Source organism: Leucopleurus acutus, assembly GCF_964270905.1.
Source record: "Leucopleurus acutus genome assembly, chromosome: 6".
In the NCBI taxonomy this organism is placed as follows: Eukaryota; Metazoa; Chordata; class Mammalia; order Artiodactyla; family Delphinidae; genus Leucopleurus; species Leucopleurus acutus.
Window position 1 is genome coordinate 78,460,616 of NC_139149.1, and position 21,327 is coordinate 78,481,942.

General features: G+C 34.1%; 1 pseudogene across 1 annotated transcript in view; it reads right to left on the reverse strand.

Annotated features, from left to right (window-relative positions):
• Positions 1 to 686: 686 nt before the first annotated feature.
• The window catches only part of LOC309963288 (3-ketoacyl-CoA thiolase, mitochondrial-like), a 50,461-nt pseudogene continuing 29,820 nt past the window's right edge, over positions 687 to 21,327 (reverse strand). Inside the window, exon 2 of the transcript in view lies at positions 687 to 1,697. The product of the transcript in view is annotated as a 3-ketoacyl-CoA thiolase, mitochondrial-like (transcript). The remainder of the gene's footprint in view (positions 1,698 to 21,327) is intronic.

Genomic DNA, 21,327 nt, shown 5'->3' on the forward strand with positions numbered 1-21,327 from the left:
TCTATGCTCAGCCATGATTAAGGAATGGTCTTGTTTTTGTCTTTATCCATAAAGATCAAAGAATGGTCTTATCTGAATTTGAGGTTCTGTGAAAAAGTTTATTTTCAGCAGGAGACGCGGAAACCTAGCTGTGAGTGCCAGGACAGCTTGAAGCAACACCAAGGCCTGGCTGAGAGTTATGAGGCCACAGCCTGCATGTCAGGGGCTTGCTCTTTCTCACTTGTTTCTATTAAAGAATGTTAATAGAATATTCCATTGTAAAGTATAAAATGTAAAAAGAAAATCATAAGAAAATTTAAGAATTCCTCATAAAGGTATTTATTCATGGATTCATTCATCGATTTATTTTTGGAAATTAAGGCAACACATTCAATTTCCTTGCAATCATATGATCTAAAGCATGTGTGGTGGTCATTGGCCAGAATACGATTTTTTTAAGGCCTTCTATAATTAAACTTCAGTTCAGAAATACATCATATTTAGTGCAAATTTGAGAAAACTTATTTCTGGCCTGAGCTCTTAACTCATGATAAATATATCTTTACCTCATCAACCCTTGATCACACTCAATCACTGTTTCAGTGGCAGGGCATAGCCAGTTTTAGCAGCTTCTCTAAAGGTCCCCTGTTGTAATGTGGCCTGGCCAAGTAAAGTAACTGTGGGCCATGGTGGGCTCCTTTCTCTTCTCAGGCTGGGCTCTGCATGATGAGTGTCATAACTTGGCCAACTCCAATGCACGCTTATGCCCCTGCACATTTTCCACCTCCACATCTTAATTCATGAACCATGTGTGCAATAATGCTTGATCCAGATCCTCCCAATGGCTGATCCCAAGTAATGGCTCTTCCATTTAAATTGGTTATACCTGGGTCGAGATCCAAGCTCTTCTCAACTGCCAAGTACTGGGGAGGAAGAGCTCCATTTACCTCTACCAAATCCACGTCCTTAAGACTCAGTCTTCTTTTCTTTAGTGCCCCATTGGAGGTAGGGACAAAACCAATATCTATGACAGAGAGATCACATCTAGATACAAAATAGCTCACAATTCTTGTCAGTGTAATGTTATGCTTTTTAGCAGCATCTTTACTAGCTATGAAAGCATCAGATACTTCTGGTACATTCCTTACACTGATGGTCCCTTCGTCCTTGAAAATTGGAGGAAGTTTATTTAACTGCTCCAGGCTCATTGGGACCAAACTGGCTCATGACTTGCATTGTTTTCCTGTCCTTGTCTTTACCTCAACTGGTACCATCTCATTATTAAAGTAGCCAGCATCTTTAGCAGCTTTCCATCTCTGCTCTGACTACAGGGTGTATTTGTTACATTTTTCTCTGCTAATTTTATGTTTTGCAGCAAGATTCTTTGCAGTAATTCCCATGGGGAGTTGGAGATGCTGCTCTGTTAATGCTGCTCGCAAAGAATCTTCCAGCTTGAAATCTGATCAAAACTTGGCTCTAAAACGCACGTTTCTGACACAGTAAGGAGCCATATTTTTGGCTGTTCCACACAAGACAACTTCAGCATCTTTAACACACATTTCCTGACATCCATTCACAATGGACTGGAAACCAGAGCCACAGAGTCTATTAACAGTGAGAGCTGAGGTCTCTTTCGGAACTCCCACATCAAACTGACGTGCCTTGCCAAGTATGCAGCATCTGAAGAGCTATTTGCCAGTTTATTATAAAGGATACAACTAAAGAACAGACAAATAGAAGAGATGCATAGCGCAAGATATGGGGAGGTGGGTGTGGACCTTCCACACCCTCTGGGCACCCACCTGTCCCAGCACTTTCATTTGTTCACCAACTTGAAGCTCTGATGGGTTTATTCTTCATTCATAACAGAAGGATTTGCAAAAACAATGGAATTCATTTTTAATAGAATTTTTGTTAATCAAATTCTGGAGAGGACAGTATCATTTGATGCAATGGGAGTTATAGGTAGAAGTTTTAATCTGCCTCTAAAAATTTGGCAAATATAAGGTTAATCTCCCCTGCCCTCCTAGTATTTGCACTTGAGATTTTCTTTATATTTAGTTTCTAAGTTAAAGGAATCCTGAATGAGAGGAATTGAAGACACATGTTTAAAATATAAAATTATAATTTTCAGTGCCATCACTATATTATATTTTAAAAGTTCTATGTCTTATGCTGCATTCATAATACTTCTATAGTATATAGTTTAAGAGCCATCTTATCTTACTCGATTGGAACAATTATTTGGTAAGTTAATTGAAAAGTAGGTTAAAGTAGGAACCATATACAAACAAAAAATGTACGCATACCTTAAAAATTTTATTTCAAGTTAAAACATACGCATGCACCTTATGATGTAGGGACAAAGCCTTTCTTTGAAAGTTAGTTTACTGATTTATTTTCCACATTTTGCATAAAAGACATCCTAAGGCCTCACACAACATCTAGCAATGGTTTCATTAGGTAAAGTAAGAAGGGCAGAGGGTGTGGAGCAAAAGAGAGGCACTTATTAGCCACAGTTATTCAGTTGGTATATTTTCAAAAGGGAATTGAAACCTTCAATTAATCTCAAAGATTATATGAAGACATATTAAGAGAGTTTCTGTATGTTCTATAAATAAATTGGATACAGTCCACTTAATGAATAAGGCTTTTATATATTATCTGCAAGGGCTTATAATTATTTTTAAGTATTTTATAGCCTTATGTCATAAATCTTAGTGTCTATTCATTAGGTGGGTTTCTGTTGTTGTTGTTTGTTTATATATATATGTGTATATATGTCCCCTTTCCTTACTTAAGGTACCACTGCAAAGTATTTTGGGAAATTTAGAATAGAAAGCAGAATTCTCAACAGCAGGTCCATTTAGTTGGTTAAAATATGTTTATAACTAATCTTTTAAAATATATACTTGTAGAAATATAATTTTCAGACAATGTTCATCTATTTTTTATATATATATATATATATATATATATATATATTTCCCCCATAAACACCAATTATATGTTGACATCGATCCTACTTGTTAGCTATGCTGTCGGTCAAAACAGATCTGACTGCTCTGTAATGGCATTTGGCAGAAGTAAATGGAGATTAGGGGATAGAGAGATCAGTTCAGGCCTCCAGGACAATCTGTAGCTTTCAATTCCAGCCAATCAGTGACACCTGCATGTGGTAATCATTCTCCTTGGTTACAAGTGCTGGCAGAAACTAGAGACGTGTTTTTCAAGCTTAAGCAAAACGAGCTAAATATAAATGTGAAAATCCTCTTCATTGTAGAATTTTCATCTTCTTTTGAGGAAAAAAAAAGGACAAAAATCAGGGTTGTTTTATTCATATTTTCAATTATTTTGTAGTAAGGTCAATTAAGCTTAAAAACACCAATGAAGGATAAGCATGTTGGGGATAATATTTATCTTCTTGGGCCCATGACAAGAATTCAAACTGCAGTCCAGTATCCAACATGGGACTTTAAACGGCTGTGCTGGTGCCCACTACACCAGTCTCCTTTTTAGTTACTTGTTAGAGCTGTGTGAACCTTTCATCTTGTGAAACTTGCCAACCTCAGGAATATTTTATGAGTTACCAGCTTTGCAACTTTTGTAGAATACATTCAAACATCACTTTTACGGGCAGCAGAACTGTAAAATGTCTCTCCAAAGATTAAAGAAAAGTATATTAAAAGGAAACTATGGAAAGAAAACTAGTAGCATTCTCCCATCATTTCCCAGCAAACTCTTGTTTTCTCTAACTTTAAATGAAGTCAGGCCTCGACTTAGGGGTCAGCAGACCATCCTTCTGAGGTTATCATTCTCAATTGAATCTGTCTCCAGAAAAGCAAAAACACTATAGGTAATAAGCTTCTTCCATTTTTTTTTATTCAGGTATTTAACTGCCATTCTTGGGTAAAATAAGATATTACTTTATAATATAGTATTTTTCTTTTTCTTTTCTCCTCTTTTCCAACTAGTTATCCCTAATCTTTTAACAAATTCTCATATAAAAATGTAATATTTATTTAATAGATGATGAAATATGCCAAAGTTTTTTTTTTTAATAAAGTTCAAAGAGCTTGTAAGAAAGCCACACTATTCTTTTTCCAAATGTGAACAGTAGTGCATTGTTATAATGCCTGTGGAAACCCAGAAGGGCAGCTAGATGCTAGATCTGGTGAATAGGATAAGCCTGGATTTAGATCTTGAATTAAACCCTTTTGAAAATTTGACCTCAGAAAGATTAAAACTGATTTTGTAAGCAGATTTTGGGGAGCATACCTACACAGTTGGCCTTACTTATGGCAAAAAGAGGAAAACTAATAATTATAGAACACCTAGTACATTCCAGGGTCTCAGAGTCACAGATAGTTTTATTTGCTATCTTACATCCATTCTCCTTCTAGATATTATTTGAGGTCAGTTTTAGAGTCTCCATGGGAATTTGCCCTTGGGTTCTTTCAGAAGAGGAGCATGCATGAGACAAATCAGGCAAATATTGAATGGTGAAAATTCAGAACCTGTCTATTGAATGAATGTCAGAAAATTTGGAGAGTTTATAAGTGGTAGTTCTTTTTTCTCCTGAACTAGAAATTTAGGAGCTACTGCCATCTTGCTACCAGAAACAGAGTCTGAGGGTAGTTGTTCCTACTCACTGAAAACAAAGTCAAGATAAGATCAGAGAAAAACCAAGACCTAGAATATTGTTTAAGCCACTGCATCAAGCTTGATCAGAAGTCACTTCTATCCATGGACTTTTCAAAGGATCAAGCACTGGATATGAAAGCCACAGCACAGCCAACTGCACCATATTTGTAAACTACGTGGCCAGCAGAAGCAACAGCACCCAACACTTCCTACTCCCCACATAGCAGAGAAAGTTAGCTCTCCCAACTTGCCTCTGTTAGAGTACACAAGATTTTATCAGCATGTTGTTCTTGAAAGGCAAGTGTCAGTTGTTTTCTTTAGAAGAAGATGGAAAGAGAGAAATGAGTAATTGCTGCTCATCTTTCAGATATAATAACTGGTTAACAGGAGGACACGATTCACTGCAATATGTCTCACACACTATGCGTGGCTCAAACTGGATAAAACCATGGCTTAAAGCAGAAAGACAAACTGAAGGCCCACCCAATCTATCCAATTTACTTTAAAGTAATTATTAATAATCCCTTTAAAAATGATAAATCTGGAAAAAGCCTAAGCCAGACAGGATGCCAGGATAATAGGTATAAACCAGCACTGTCCTGCAAAGGAAATTATCAACAAAACAAAAAAGACAACCTACTGAATGGGAGAAAATATTTGCTAATGATATGACCAATGAAGGGTTGATATCCAAAATATATGAACAACTCATACAAGTCAATATCAAGAAAACCCAGTCAACTCGATTAAAAAATGGGCAGAAGTCCTGAATTGACATTTTTTCAAAGAAAACATACAGATGGCCAACAGGCACATGAAAAGATGCTCCACATTGTTACTAATCAGAGAAATGAAAATTAAAACCACAATGAGATATCACCTCACACCTGTCAGAATGGCAATCATCAAAAAGACCACAAATAACAAATGTTGGAAAGGATGTGGAGAAAACACTTGTACATTGTTGGTGGGAATGTAAATTGGCATAGCCACTGTGAAAAACAGTACGGCAGTTTCTCAAAAAACTCAAAATAGAACTACCACATGACCCAGCAATTCCACTTCTGGGTATATATCTGAAAAATACAAAAACACTAATTTGAAAAGGTACATTCATCCCAGTGTTCATAGCAGCATTGTTTACAATCACCAAGGTATGGAAGCAACCTAAGTGTCAACAGATACATGGATAAATAAGACCTAGAATATTGTATATATGTATACATTGTATATTGTATATATGTATACAATGAATACTACTTAGCCATAAAAAAGAATGAAATTTTGCCATTTGCAACAACATGAATGGACTTGGAGGATATTAGGCTAAGTGAAATAAGTCAGACAGAGAAAGCCAAATACTGTATGATATCACTTGTATGCAGATTCTAAAAAAGTAGAACTAGTGAATATAACAAAAAGGAAACATACAGATATAGAGAACAAACTAGTGATTACCAGTGGGGAGAGGGAAGGGGGTGAGGGAAAAGACAGGGGTAGGGGATTAAGGAGGTACAAACTATTATGTATAAAATAAGCCTCAAGGATGTATTGTACAACACAGGGAACATAGCCAATATTTTATAATAATACAAATGGAGTATAACCTTTAAAAATTGTGAATCACTATGTTGTACACCTGTAACTTATGTAATATTATACATCAACTATGTCTTAATTAAAAACAAAAAGCACAGGACTGTCCTGGGAAGCCCAAGATGTACAAATCATCTAGCTACAGGGAATAACAAAACTCATGGGTGAGGTATGTACAATGACCTGTGACCTTTGGCTAATATGTAACGAAAACATGACTTTATTAATTCACTTAGTAAACATCGTTGTGTAGACTATCATGCAGCACTATGATACATCATAAGAATAAAAAGATAACCAGAATAAAATTTCTTACCCTAAAATAACACGTGTTTATCAATGGAGAAAGACATATTTGCAGATAGTTATGACACAAACATAAGGTATTGGCAGGGATAAAATAAGCACTCAGATTGAGTACTGAACTCTGTTTGGGGAGGTGGGAGAAAAAGTAACCAGAAAAGCTTAAAAAAAGAAGTGAAATTTGAGCTGTATAACAGTGGAATAATATATATTTGGCAAGTAACTAAGAAAAAAAAGAGTTTAGTCTTGAGTAAGGGAATGAAAGACATGGAATCATGGGGTCTAAAATGGCTTAATAACTTTAGGTTAATTTTGTCATGAAAATATTAAATCTTTCTAAGACTTATTTTCACCAAGGTGAAATGACTAAGAATAATACTGAGAAGCATTTTAGTTAATAAATATATCGCATCTTTTCAGAATCCATTCCTTGGTAGATTTTCAGCAAATTCATTGGCACTCTAGGATTTCTAAGATTGAAATAAATTTACAAAGGTCAGTTTTTATAAGTGAATTTAAGAAAATATTTCTTATTTTCAACATAAAAAACTTTGATTTAAATCCTGGAAGCCAAAAGTGTTATATTTTATTGAAACTGGAAAAAAAATAAAAGAATAGGAAAGCAATTCCCTTAGGAATTAAAGAACATTTTTATTCCCCTTTTATACAGTATGGCAGTCTTTAAAATATAGAAGTAACCTCACCATGAAAGTCTTTAAAATATAGAAGTAACCTCACCATGAAAATTTTATGTGTAGAACCAAAGAATAAACAGCTTTCACTGATTCCCACCTGTATGCACACAGAGCCAAAAGAGTCCTTTCACTTAATTAAACCAAATTAAATTTTAGAATAACTTTAGAAACACTTACCTTCAAAATAACTGAGGTGTGCACTTCTCTCTAAACCCTCTGCTTGCCAAGTTTTTCCCATTAGACAAGCTTTTACATTATGTCATTAAAATCCTTCTTCTTTACTTAGTATAAATTGTTCAACCCAGAGGTTGTTATTTTTACCTAAGTCCAACATGTTCTGATTTCTCATAATGACCTACTGTTCTAATCTCTTATTTAGTTTATGATGTACTTTGCTTTTATTCTAATACATGGTATTAATGTTTGGTATTTTAAATGTCTGGACCATTAAGTACATAATGAATTACACAACTTTTTTTTTTTTAACTTTCACAAATGAGTTAAATAGGAAGAGAAAAATTTAACACTATTTATGATCTATATAGAAATATAGCATAATGTAGAAATTTAATAACACCTTACTTTTGTGATTCTATTAATTTGCTGGGCTGCCGTAACAAAGCATCAAAAACTGTGTGGCTTAAACAACAGAAAGATATTGTTTCACAGTTCTGGAGAGTAGAAGTCCAAGATCAAGGTGTCTGCAGGTTTAGTTCCTACTGAGGCCTGTGAGGGAGAATCTGTTTCTGGTGATTTGCATGCACTCTTTGGTGTTTCCTGGCTTGTATGTGCATCAACCTGGCCTCTGCCTTCATCTTCATATGGAGTTGTGTGTGTGTGTGTGTGTGTGTGTGTGTGTGTGTGTCTGTGTGTGTGTGTATGTCTGTCTCCATGTCCAAATCCCCTCCTTATTTTCAGGATGCAATCATATAGGATTAGAACTCCCCCTGTTGAACTCGTCTTAACTTGATCATCTTCAAGGACCCTATTTATAAATAAGGCCACATTCACAAGCACTGAGATTTAGGACTCCAACATCTTTTTGTTATTAAACCCATAGGAGTGACTGGGTTTTGAAATGTTTTTCTTAAAGCAGACTGAGAAAATGCTTAACTGTGGGTCATCATGCCTGGGTTTAAATCCATCCCCTATCATTTATGAAGAAATCATATAATTTCTTCATGTTCTAAGCTTTTGCAAATATACCTGGGTATTTAGGCTCTGCTTTATCTTACCTGTATCAGGAATGAAGATAATATGTCAAGGAAGAAAAAATTGGAATGGAAACTTTTAAAGGGTCTTAAAAGAAAAGCAGGAATATTAAGAAGAGAATAGAAATAAAGTAAAGAAGTAAAAGGTGCCCAAGGAAAAGTGGTTGATATGGAAGAGTGACAAAGAAAATCCAATTTATAATTGGATTTGCTGAAGTTCATGAGATCTTACTTCTCGTTCTGTTGTCTGAGAGGTGCTAGAAGACAAGGCAATCAAGTAACAATCACAAACCCAGAGCCAGATCCTGGTTTCTAAATACTCTCTCTCCACTAATAGGAACTAGAATTATTTGGAGAAATGTCTGATTCCAGGCTGGAGCAGGAACAATACAAGATGAACTTGGATGATCTTGTTTCTGAAAGCAAGTACTCAAAATTGAGACACACAAAAAGGACACAGAAGCCAACTTGAGGAACTCCCATGGCTAAATATGATGCAATTCAGCATCGAATTAAATAATGATAGTAAAGCATTATAGCTTCTTAAATGAATTAACTTACTATTATGCCATATTTAATAGTTTATATATCTATATTTATATGGAAAGCCCTTTCTTATAGTAGAGACTCAAGTAATAAATAAGAAAGGAATGCAGAGATCCAAAAAGTCACCATTTAACAACTATCAACATTAATTGAGGCAAGACCCATCAATGGATACTAAAAGAAGTGAGTGATATTTTGAGGTGTCACAAAATATTTATACGATCTCAATATAACTCCTTACAAGATAGTGAAAAAAATTGGCAGGAACAACTTCATAAAGTGATCAAGTTAACATAATGAATCATGAAACATTTCAATAACATATGCTAACTGACATAAGACATTGAGAATAGCACGATATTGCTTCTGTGGTGTTCCTGACAAATAAAAACATCTATAACCTGGACATATCAGAAATTCCAAAGAGAGATGCATTTTATGCAAAATTATTGTTCTCTAAAAAATAAAATTAAAAACAAAAAGTTAATCTCCCAAAATAAAAGAGACTCAAGAGACGTGACAACTGAATGCAAGGCATGATCCAGGATTTTCGGCATTTTCTGTCATATAAATTGCATTATTGGGAAAATTGTCAAAATCTGAATAATGTCTTCAAATTAGAGAATAATGCTGTATCAGTGTTAATTTCCTAGTGTTGTTAAGTGTGCTATATTCAATGAAATATTTACAGAGAAAGGGACATAATATCAGTAACTTATTCTCATGAGAAAGAGAGAGAGAGAGAGAGATGAGGGAAGAATCTGGGTGAAGACTATACGAGAATTTTTGTATTTATTCTTGCAACTTTCTGTATATCTGAAATGATGTTAGAATTAAAAAATAAAAAGTTAAAAGGTACTCATATAACCTCTTACATGGTAGAGAGTAAGACTTGAAGAAAGAACAAAAGTGTTACTCTTGAATTAAGAGAAGAAGGAAATAGGTTGTAGCTTGTAAGAGTGAAAAACTATGACACAAGGGGGATAAAGGAGAATTTCAGCACCACTTGGGCTTACAAGATTTGCAGAAATGGGTACACCAGGAAAGGGCAGCAGCAGATGCAATTGGGAAGTATTGCCTTTATGAAATTTTTCCAGGAGCAGAGAGCAAGAAACGTGAAGAGGTGTTTGCAAAGAAGAAAGTGAACATGTTAGAAAATACATGTAACCTGAAAATGTGGGCTGAGAAAAAGAGGGTTTTTCCAGTGGGCTCAAGTCTTGAATTATGCATACAAGGGCGTGAGCTAGTGACATTTTTCTTAATATTTTTAATATAAGCGTGATAGAATGATAGAATTGGCAAAGGCTAGAGAAAATGGGGTTACAGAAAGTATACATGTGCCCAGAGGGTCAACATGTCCTGGACTCACAGTAGGCTCACACTGGTATTTCTAATGGTTGTTGTGTTGTCTTAATGACAGAAGATCTTGAATTTCTGTTCCCTCATTGCTGTCACCTACTTGGGCCTTTTATTTCTTCTGACACCAAGCTTACCAGATTTTCAGCTTGTTTCTAATTTTGGAAAACCGAAGTCATCTACTATCTTTCTGATGATCTAGGGTACAGAACGATTTTGCAGGACTCAATTACCAGATTATAGGTCTTCACTTTGACTCTTGGAGCTTGAGTATCTACCTAAATTACTGCCTCTGTTAATTGGATGGACTCTATATGTGACCACATTTGAAAAAATATTTACTCCAACTTAATTTCATGGCCTTCATTTCTGTTACATCTTAAAGAACTTCAGCGACTCTCTTATAGCATTTAGAGCTTCAGTTAAAATTATAGATAAAGGGCTTCCCTGGTGGTGCTGTGGTTGAGAGTCCGCCTGCCAATGCAGGGGACACAGGTTCGTGCCCCGGTCCAGGAAGATCCCACATGCCGCGGAGCGGCTAGGCCCGTGAGCCATGGCCACTGAGCCTGCGCGTCCGGAGCCTGTGCTCTGCACGGGAGAGGCCACAACAGTGAGAGGCCCGCGTACCGAAAAAAAAAAAAAAAAAAAGAATATGTCAAAATATGATCTTTTGGTTCTTATAACAGAAAATAATGGAAGTATTTCTATTTCAATATATTTTCTGTGGTTCACTTAAGCTTAAATAGGCCAGTTATAATTTACATATTGTGTGAATATTTGTAAAATGTAGAATCTATGCATTTTATTATATAGACTGTTTTAGAGCTAAGTCAATTTACATATCTAAATCAAAATTTACTAATGTTTTATTTAAATTCAATCATGCTTTAAAATGCTCAGAACCATGACAAGGGTTAGATGATCTTATACAAATTTCCCTTTGCACTAACTATTTTGCAATCTATTAATGATATCCTAAAATTCTAATTGAATATTGGAAATATACATAGATTGAATCTTAAAATGGTTCTTTTGAAGAGACACATTTAAATATGATCAAAAGATGACATCTGTTATAAGGAATCAATGAAAAGTTATTGAACAGGTACCAACTTGTCTAGATAATTGGTTTTCATCAAGTTTCAATACAGAATGACACAAGTGTAGGCAATGACAGAATATTTGGAGCGTTGGTCATCCAAAAGAACTTGAAAATAATTTTCAAAATCCATCAGGAGTTAAATCCACAGGGATGGTAACTGTGAATGATTATGTAAACATTCATCAGGGTAACTATCTTTCAGGGTTTCACATCCCTTGAACCACTGAGAACACAGTTCCTATTTCTAGTTGCATGACTACTTGCAGGGTTTTTCAATTAATATGCTTCAAAAATATGAATTTCTGATTGTGCCATAATTATGCATAACCCAAAAGCACCACATAAGGATAAAAGATTTCAACTGATTTTTTAAATAAGAATTTATTTATGTCACACATGCACCCCAATGTTCATTGCAGCACTATTCACAATAGCCAGGTCATGGAAGCAACCTAAATGCCCATCGACAGACGAATGGATAAAGAAGATGTGGTACATATGTACAATGGAATATTACTCAGCCATAAGAAGGAATGAAATTGGGTCATTTGTAGAGACATGGATGGACCTAGAGACTGTCATACAGAGTGAAGTAAGTCAGAAAGAGAAAAACAAATATCATATATTAATGCATACATGTGGAATCTAGAAAAATGGTACAGATGAACTGGTTTGCAAGGCAGAAATAGAGACACAGATGTAGAGAACAAACGTATGGACACCAAGGGGGGAAAGTGAGGGGGGTGGTGGTGGTGGGATGAATTGGGAGATTGGGATTGACATATATACACTAATATGTATAAAATAGATAACTAATAAGAACCTGCTGTATAAAAATAAATAAAATAAAATGCAAATAAAAAAGAATTTATTTATGTCATAGTTCTTTCTCAAAAACTGCATTATTGAATTTTACCTATTTATACATGGCATGCAGTTTAAATACCCAAAAATTCCAAAATGAAATATAGAATGTTTTGAATATTCAGATTAAAAATGTAGGTGAATAGGTAGGTTGGTGAATGGATAGATGAGTGAATGGATATTAGATTAATTGAAATATACATAGATTGCTAGCTCCAGAGAAAAGTCATAGTGAAATGGTAATCTCAAGCGTCCTGGAGTCCAAGCATTTGCATTCTTTGTACTACATAAGTCGTTTACTACCAGCATGCACTGGGGGGATTTACTTAACATTTCTGTCTTGTTTTACTTATCTATATAATAGATAATTTTATCTGTGATTAATTTTAGTACATCCATTAATATGAATGCACTGAAGATTAAATCAATTAATCAAGATAAATGTACCTGTAGGTATTATTGCATTAGTTTGCTAGGGCTGCCATACAAAATACCACAGACTAGGAGGTTTAAACAACAGAAGTTAATTTTCTCACAGTTCTGGAGGCTGAAAGTTTAAGATCAAGATGTCAGCAGATTTGGTTTCTCCTAAGGCCTCTCTCCTTAGCTTGAAGATGCCATGTTCTCACTGAGTACTCACACAGCCTTTTCTCTATGTGTGAGCATCCCTAGTGTTTCTCCCTCTTCTTCTAAGGACATACTATGACTTCATTTAACTGTATTGAAATTTTTAAAGGTCCTATTTACAAATACAATCACATTGAGGGTTAGGGCTCCTGCATACACATTTTGGAGGGACATAATTCAGTCCATAACAGGTATTAAATATTATTAATGATTGGTATATGATTGATTATTTGGACCACGATTAAGCAATAGTGGCCAAAATGGCAAAACTGAATTTATGTTTCAATGAATAAAAGTTCTATTTATTGTACAGCTAAAGGTCTCAGAATAAATACATAATGAATAATATGCAGTTCCTTTGCCTAGAACCTAATTCCAGCATGGAGATGGCTCCTTCAAACTATAATCAAAACTTTGAAAGGTGGCCCCCAGTATCATTCAAACTAGTGCTGGGCTCAAGAATTCATATTGTTTCAATTGTGAGAAATCAAGTAAATATTGCCTCACCCACTTTTGTCTGGCTTCAAAATATAACATTATGTTTAAAGTTACCTGTGATGGCAAAAGAAATGATTGAACACTTTTTGCTCAATCTATACTATTCAGTCAATAATACTGTTATCTAACTGCAATTGATATCCTGATGGAAATAAATGCATTAAAATATTTTTAATGGGACAATTTTTATATTGATATAGTAATTTCTTAATAGAAAGATGATTTTGATAGAGATAGAATAAGATAGTTACACAGCTAGAAACCCCACGAGGGGGAGATAGATGTAGAGGGACTTTAGGAGATGACCATAAGCTAGACACCAACCAGAAAATGCCCAGAACATCTGGCAGCTAAGCAACAATCAGAATACTCTGAAACTAAACACACTTACTTAGCCTACTACTGCAGAAAAATAGATACAAGAACTGCATTTGGCCTTGGCAGGTCTATAAGATAACAGACCCTAAGAAAAATTGCATTCTTGCATGTAGCCAAAACAGGATAATAGGTAAAAGGGGAAAGAAACTAGGTGAAAGGGTCCATTATGCTGAAACTTCAGATGAATTACCATATTTTAGTATATGCTACCACCTTTTACTAATACACATATGATTTAAATAGTGCCATAACAGTCCCTATTCGACTATATAGAGTTAAAGGAGGAACTAATGATGTAAGCCTTGACGTCTACCTAAGAGGGAGGAAGAAGGTGGTCTTCTCCCTTCCCCACTTTCTCTTTAATTATAAAAATGCAGCTCTCTTTGTTCTCAGGGCTTTGCTCCCTTGTCTGCCTGCTTGTATCTCTTACAAGCTTCCTATGCTAATAAATTCACTCTTTGCTTATCACTTTGTCTCACACTGAATTCTTTTTGTGCTGAGACAAAAGAACTTGAGCTTCAGTAAGTCCTGACACCAGGTGAGCAGTTTTAATTAAAAGACAGTGGGTTCAAGTCCCTTCCTAAGTCAGGGATTGTGGGTTCAAGTCCAATCTGAGGTGTGGCTGGGTTCAAGTTCCAGCTGAGGAGGAGTGAGGTTTCCATTTTAAAAGGAATTACATTACCAAAATATTTTGATATCACTGTAGATTTAAAAAATTCAATAGTTTATTAAATTGCCAGGATATATAAAGAATTCTGCTCTTTCAAGTAAAATCAATGGTTAATAAAATTTGGGCAACGATGAATGTGTGTACACACATATACTATATATATATACACACACATACATATAATATGTATGTATATGTGTGTGTATGTGGGTGTGGGTGTGGGTGTATAGTCTTATGACAAAAAGAAAAGTTAATCACAGAATTCTTTATTTTTCTCAATTGAATAAAAAGTCGGTGATTATGTTCCCTGTATATCAGGTTTGTCATGTTTTAACCTTCTCAACAAGCAACCTTTTTATGTCTCACATATTAAAAGAGCGCATTTACTTTTTTTGTTCTCTATGATTTTTATTGTGTTTCCCATTTAGCCTTATCAGTTTTGAATACTTGGTTCATTTCCATCTCTATCTTTTTCCATTCCAATTATTTTCAACAAAACTGCCAGGCGTTTTTTGTCTGCTTAGTTTGACCCTTAACATAGTTAAATATCATCTTTGAAAACTGATGGTAACACAGTAAAAACATAAGGCATTGGGTTATTTTGGTGGGTTTGAGTGTTTCAAAGAATGGCCACTGCTCCATTGTGGAATACAGACCAGACAATGATGAGAGGGCAAATGCCAATGACTGATAGTATGTAAAAGGCAACCCTCCAGGATTTCATAGGAATCTTTGGAACCTATGTTTTGTCTTTAGTTCAGTTTTTCATAGAATGATCATGCTAAGATGCTTCTGTCTTCACAATGGTTTTCCTCATGTTTCCCTTTTAGTTTTTTAAGTATTCACCTTGGGTTTCAAGGGAGGTTACATATTGATGCTCTACTATTTTCCAATACATTTGGTTAAAAGGGAAATTTGATTTACTATATTTTTCTGTGTGTCTGGGGGAATCTTGCTGATATTATGCATATTACACTCCAAATTAAATCTCGTCAAAATGTCACAGACACTTTACTGATTAATATACTAAAATGATTACTTTCCAAAGCATGCTCTGTTTATAGAAAGACTGTTACAAAAACTCCCAGTAGATATTTGTTTGAAAGACATTTTACTGACTCAACACGTGTACCTTTTTTTGAATATTTTATGGAAAACTAAAACATCTGTGATTGACATCTGTATTTCTAGATGGTGTTTCTAGCAGTTTATTTGAATTAGATATATTCAGAAATTTTTGAGGAATATTTTATTGTATAAACACAAATTGAGTATGGCAACCTGATTTGGGTTACTTAGCTAACTCCTAATACTAATTATCATATTTTAAAATATTTTGATAATGGAAAAGTGCTCCAATTTTGAGTGATATTTTAATGGTAGACATTTTGAAAAATCCATTCAAATAGAAAGTACATCACACTTATTGTTGATGTTTACCTTCAGGCTGATGAAGCTAATTAGTGTAACACTTCCAACCTCTTTCTGCCCCTTTTCTTAATTCTGTTTTAGGAAAGGTGTTATGACTTGTCTGGCTTGCAAATTTGGCAATAGAAGAACAAGCCTGCTCACTCAGCTCTATTCTTATGCCTCGTGGAGACTATCTACTCACAGAAAACCCACATTTTGCTCTCTTCCCTCCAGGAGCAGATTTGTTTTTTGGTAGAGGGACATCTTCTCTAGCCTGACACTGCTGTTCTGTGGAGCTCTGTAAACAGTCCAATTTGGCTTTCTCACCAAGATCTACTCTTACCTTAGCCCTTCAACAGTAATAAAAGCAGTGTATTATATGTACTAGCTTCATGTGGCTTGTCACTTATTTCTCAACTGTTTCATAATATTGCAAACATGAAGATTCTAATAATTTAGAATGAGCTTAATAGAATTTGCTAAAATTAACTATAATTATATGTCTAAATTTTAATATTCTTCTTCCAAATTCGGCAGAAAAGACAACAATAAAGAAAATATAGATAAGTTAAATAATATAAACATCAAATTTTATAGATATTATCTATAACATAACAGATAATTTCTAACAGGTAACCTTATTTCTCTTTTGCCCATGAAATAGTTTTAAAAATTAATACACGGGCTTCCCTGGTGGCGCAGTGGTTGAGAGTCCGCCTGCCGATGCAGGGGACACGGGTTCATGCCCCGATCCGGGAGGATCCCACATGCCGCGGAGCGGCTAGGCCCGTGAGCCATGGCTGCTGAGCCTGCGCGTCCGGAGCCTGTGCTCTGCACGGGAGAGGCCACAACAGTGAGAGGCCCGCGTACCACAAAAAGAAAAAAAAAAAAAAAATTAATGCACATGCGATAAAAATAGAAACAGAGAGGAATGTTGAAACCTCTGACTAAAGTTGTGAATGAGTCTATTTCTTCTTGTAGTTCTATCAGTTTTTGTTTCATGTATTGTGGATTTCTTTAATTTGGTGTAAAAACATTTAGGATTGTTAGGTCACCATAAAGAATTGACATTTTATCAGCATAAAATTTCCATTTTTATCCCAGCTAATGTGTTTTGGCTTTTTGTCTAATATTAATATATTCATTTTAGCATTTTGTTTAGTGTTAGAATGCTGTATCATATTTATCCTTATGTATGTATCTTATTTGTATATTTATGTTTAAAGTGGATTATGTATAGGCAGTGTATCATGGAGTCTCGCTTTTTTATGTATAATCTGAAAATCTTTGCCATTTAATTGGGGTGTTTAGATAATTTACATTTAATAGAATTATGTAATTTTATATATCTCATATATAATATATAATTGAGCTTAAATTTATCATTTATTATTTGTTTTCTCTTATTCCATCTGTTGTTTTTCTCTTTTCCATATATTTCTGTCATCTTCCTTTGTTGGTTTTTAATTATTGAAAACAATAGTTGTTTTAGAGTTGACATTTATATGACTTTAACTTATCACACTCTGTTTTCAACTAATATATTACATATGCTGTAAGAACCTTATGTTCTGTTCTTATAGGACATTTATTTTGCCCTAGTAGCTTTTTTGCTATTGTTGTCAGATGTTTTACTTCTACATATGTTGTAAACCTCCCAATATATTGTTAATATTTGTTTTTTAATTGTTGACTTTGAAGATTGTTGTCTTTTTTATTTATTTTTGTTTTGGCTGCACCATGCAGCATTTGGGACCTTAGTTCCCCAACCAGGGATTGAACCCACGCTCACTGCAGTGGAAGCATGGAGTCTTAACCACTAGACTGTCAGGGAAGTCCCTGAAGATAATGTTCAAAATGACAAGTCATTTATACTTGTCCACATATTTACCTTTTCTCAGTGAGTTTTACTCCTTTATGTAGATTCAGGCTTCCATCTGAGTGAGTTTTTCTTTCTACTGAGGACTTTCTTTAACATCTCTTGTAGTTCAGGTCTTCTGGTGATTAATTGTTTTGCTTTATATATGTCTGAAAAAAGTCTATTTTTCCATCACTTTTTAAAGGTATTTTTGCTAGCTATAGAATTTAACAGTGATAAGGCTGTCCCTCTCTGTTTGTTTTTCCTTTTTGTAATTTAAATTTGTAACTGTCTTTTGCAGTTTTTGATGAAAAGTCTTCTGTAATTGTTCTTTGCTTTTCTCTGTGAAATGTTTAATTTACTTTAGCTGTTTTTTAAGATTTTCTCTAAATAATTTAAGAAATTAAATTATGATGTATTTTGTTGCAATATTCTTTTTATCACATGCTTAAAATATACACATAAAAATAATCAAAAAATAAATAAAAAACAAAGAACAAAAACAAGAAAAAAACCACAAAAACAACAAAAAAGTAAAAGTAGAAAAATAAAAAAATATATATATTTGGAACAGTGGAAAATATTTCCACTATTGTGATGAGATTCTACTTATTTTTTTCTTTTTACCTAGAGTGCATTTGTGTCTATTTGTGATATCTAACAAAACTCTGTTATTGAAGAACCAGTATGATATATTCAAAAAAATTATTCTAGATATGATATAGGTTTGACTTTTTATTTTTAGGTCTATGATCAATTCTTTTAATTATTTTGTCAAGGTGTAATTTACATGAAATAAAATTCACCAGTTTTGTGTGTATAATTCATTCAGTTGTAGCTAATGTAAACAGTTGTACAACAACCAACAAAGTGACACAGAACATGTTCATCTCCCTACAAAATTCTCTTGTAACCCTATGAAGCCAATCCTCTCCCTCTCCTCTAGCTATTGGCAAACAGTGATCTGCTTTCCATATTACACATTAAAATTTCAAACCTGTGCTCCCTTTTAGGCAATGTATAAAATTAGTACTTTTTGTATATTTTGTCCATTTTTTAGTTGTTTATGGTGGAAGGGCTAATCCAGTGTTAGTTTCTCTACCAGTATGGAAGCAGAAATGTTTATATGATTTTTACTTCAAGATCAAACAGTGAAACATATAATAACTCCTTTACTTGACAATTAACTAGATTAATTAACTCACAGCAAATGAAATGGTCTCAAAGCCTGAATTCAGCTTGACATTTATTTCAATAGTTTTCACTGAGATAGAGGTACTCTCCTACTCTGAAGTTTTATGATCAGAGGTCAAATGTGGTTATCAAAATATAATTTAAAATTTTTCCAAAATGCTTTGTAATTAATTTTTTAGATTAAAATGTTCCCTTATATTGTACCACCTATTTGCCATAACAGCAATTTTTATTGCAGATCCAAGCTCTTACATATATAGACACACAAATTAACGTTACCATTTTAAACTTTTCATTTAAAGCTAACAACTGATTCCCACATTGTGGAGAATATAGAAAAACAACAAAAGTGCCCAAGGAAAGAGTATGTATAAGAAAGACATCTTATGGTAAGCATGCATGGATATCAGCAACTTACTTTTTAACAACAGAGAAGAATCACCAGAGAAAGGTATGCATTTCTTTTCATAAGAATGGATGTTACTTTCCACAGTCCTATATATTCTCCTTGATTTATCTGTTCTTTTGTGCACTTTCACTGCACTTCTGATTCTACCTCCAAGAACAATTCATACAATTCTTCATGGAAATAATAACAACAATCTACAATATTTTATCCATTTTTGCAAGCTAGTATATAGAGTTACCCACTCATAAGTAAAAGCACATACTGTAGGAAAAAAATCCATTAAGGAAATTTTGAATCAGTATTTCTATTGAAATTCACAGCATGATAAAAAGCAAAGCTAAAAAAATTTGTTACCACCATTATAGGATTGGACTTAATGGGAATCTAGGGTATTGCCCTGTCAATGTCAACAACAGAAATTGATTCACTTTGCATTCTTGTCCAGAAGAAAAATCAGTCTAATGTGACATTAAATTACACTTTATTTTGCGTTTTAAGAACTTAGAGAATTTTATTTTTAGGGTAGCATAAGTCGTGGACTCCAAGGGCAGATGCATACACCTAACAAACTATACATGAAAGACGAAAGCACAAACAGCTCTCTGAATTCCAAAAGAAAGCATAGATAGATACAGTAAACCAGTGGCAACAATGCAATAAATTATATTAATCACAAAGTTCTAGGAAAATTGTCTAATTCTACATAAATATGTCTGTATGTTGAGAGAGCCACTGAAGGTTATTTAACTTAGAAATTTAGGATTTCTAAATTTTTGTTGTTATCATTATTGCTATATATTACTGGTCTTCAAACCTTAAATTAGGGCTACTTTCCCTCAAAGTCTCTTAGATGTTCATATATATTTATAATTTATAAATTAACCCAGAATTAAATGGTTTAATAATGATTACAGAACTACTATTCATTGTGTACATATAATATGCCATTCAGTTGTGTGCCATGAAAACTGCTTCTAGGCAGAGGGAGGTGATATGTCTTGGTGGTTTTCATGGTGTGAATACTACCACCAAGTCTGCTTTCAAGCTGTCAATGTGATGTCACTGAACAGGAGTTGAAAGAAGATGCATATGTGTGGCTTTTGCATGCCAGTGTGAGCTGGTTCCAGTACAAAATATGTTTGTTGGGAGGATATTCTGCAATGCTTTGAAGTAACGATCATCATCCTTTTTTAAAGATGTGGAAATTGTGGTTTTCAGTATGTTGAATTTACCAAGTGCATGCAGCTAGAATGGGAGAGAAAGGATTCAAACTCCAGGTCTCTCTCCCTGCAAAACTTAATATCTGTATACATGCATGTTCAAACTCACACAGACACACACACACACATCTTAAGATTGGAATTTTACGTAGACAGAGGAAGGCTCTAGTAATATTACTACAGTTATTATATATTTGTATTAGTTATTTGCCTTTCCACTCATTTAATCATGTGGACTCACTGAAAGCAAACAAGAAGTAAATAATGAAACTTCATTGATTCTTACTTATGTTTACATCAGGCTTTGAATATTTACTATATAAGGGTAAACAGGAGTTTTTAAATGATTAAGATGTATGATGCAGTGGTATGTGGCTAGAATTAAGTTGCTTTGGTGTTTCTCAAGCATAACAGTGCTGTGCAGTGCCTTGGCATATGAAACTCTCTCCTAGTTCTGTTTCTGTCAAATACCCAATTTATGTGACAATTACTAAGCCACCATTTTGGGTATATATTTATATATCTGTTTTTTTCTATAAAATCAATGGAACATGTATAATTTACTTCCATAACTCATTTGCATCTATGTAAGTCTAAATTTATATATAAGGACATATGTTACTGACATTCATTTGATAAATAAATTAAGTCACAGAAAGTCATTTAATATTTGCATACAAAATAAGGCAACTTTGAAGAGTGCATCTTCTATATAACAATTCACTGCATTAACACATAATTCTGCAAATGAATACTTACTAAAGCAT